Here is a 1430-nt window from a genome sequence, read left to right on the forward strand (position 1 = left end):
TGGAAACAAACCAAATCACAGTCCAAGCGTCGTCTTTAAATCGTCCAGGATTATTGATCATTTCAAACCTTAGAAGACGAAACGTACACAACCCTTCAAAGTATCGGTTCAACTGTTTTCTTTCGTAAAAAAAAAAAAGGGGAGTAGGGACGTATACTATACTCGTATACGCCCAAACTTCAAAAACTTTTGCAAATCGTCTCAAATAGGCAAACGACAATCTAAAATTCGTCTAAATGCTAGCAACATATCCAGACGATCATGAACATAATCTCAAAGACTATACATCATTTCTTGTCGCAATCATGCATACAGAAAACATATACCAATATCAAACTGAAACTCGACGATTAGCCAAAGTATTGAAGCCCTTTCCAGTTTTAGAAAGCTAGTTTTGTTTAAAAATTTCTACGAGAAATCATCAATCACCAAAGCATTTCTTTCAGTTTCCGTTGTACCAAGTGAGTCACGGAAAAGCATCGAAAACATTTGTGACGAAGAAAACTTGAGAATAGATGTAGCATTGTGCACAAAGAGACGCTATCCTCCCGATGGTGGCTAGATCGATCTCTGGTCGACCAATTCGTTCCAGAAACGAATGTGTCATGAGAATTCTTTCATAAAACCTATGAAAAACATTCTGCGACTAGATCGTAATGAAATAAACTTCGGTAACACTCCATGAGTAACTCCAAGCAACTTTCACCTAGGATCGAAATCACAGCAGAAACGTTTCTCGTGAAACCCACAGAAACAACGCTACTTTAACATATGTTTACATATGACCGATCTACAACCTTCGTAAAACCGGTCCCCGTTACTTACGCGAAAAATACTTCATACAATCAGACCAATTCTTACGAATAAACTTTCTAAAGTTAACATAACAAGCTTTATAAAGAACCATGCGGCTCGCTGGCCTATGCTTTTCTTTTCTCTCGGTCACATCCGAGAAGGCAATCGTCCCGCCACTGACTCCACACTGGTTATGTAGCAAACCTCGGGCTTCGTCTTCCTCAGGCAAAAAAAGATTCAATTTTCATAAGACTATAGGTCACATTATACGAAATATTCATCGTATAACTGACACCTAGGGCGGAGAATCATTTTCTACGACTATCGGCCATATTAGCATGGATAACCCCGATAAACTTGACCTATCAATCTCAATAAGCGCTCTTTAGCCCTCGGTCAATTACGCCTTCCACTAAAGGTCCAAACCAATATTTGCCATCCCCTTTAAGGACAATCGTAAACTAACATGACCTTAAATGTTAAAATATCATGGTCTAATCTTTGACCTACAACATCCTTGGCTATCTGAGTGAATATATCCCTCACGCCAAGCCAAACTATTTGAAAAACCATAGCTCCATCACTTAACGGATAAAACGACAATCTATGATTTGTCTAAAAACGTCGTGTGACTA

At 38.8% G+C, this 1430-nt stretch overlaps 1 long non-coding RNA gene across 2 annotated transcripts in view; it reads left to right on the top strand.

The window, feature by feature from the left end:
* The window catches only part of LOC106319555, a 16089-nt gene extending 14977 nt beyond the window's left edge, over nucleotides 1-1112 (top strand). The window contains exon 3 of one of the 2 annotated variants that reach the window (XR_001265502.1): nucleotides 1102-1112. This is a non-coding gene — a long non-coding RNA (uncharacterized LOC106319555). Of the gene's footprint in view, nucleotides 1-727; nucleotides 739-1101 lie in introns of those variants that run through there. The other variant, XR_001265503.1, reaches the window with a different exon arrangement.
* The last annotated feature ends 318 nt before the right edge of the window (nucleotides 1113-1430 follow it).

This window comes from Brassica oleracea, unplaced genomic scaffold, assembly GCF_000695525.1.
Source record: "Brassica oleracea var. oleracea cultivar TO1000 unplaced genomic scaffold, BOL UnpScaffold00285, whole genome shotgun sequence".
Taxonomy (NCBI): domain Eukaryota; kingdom Viridiplantae; phylum Streptophyta; class Magnoliopsida; order Brassicales; family Brassicaceae; genus Brassica; species Brassica oleracea.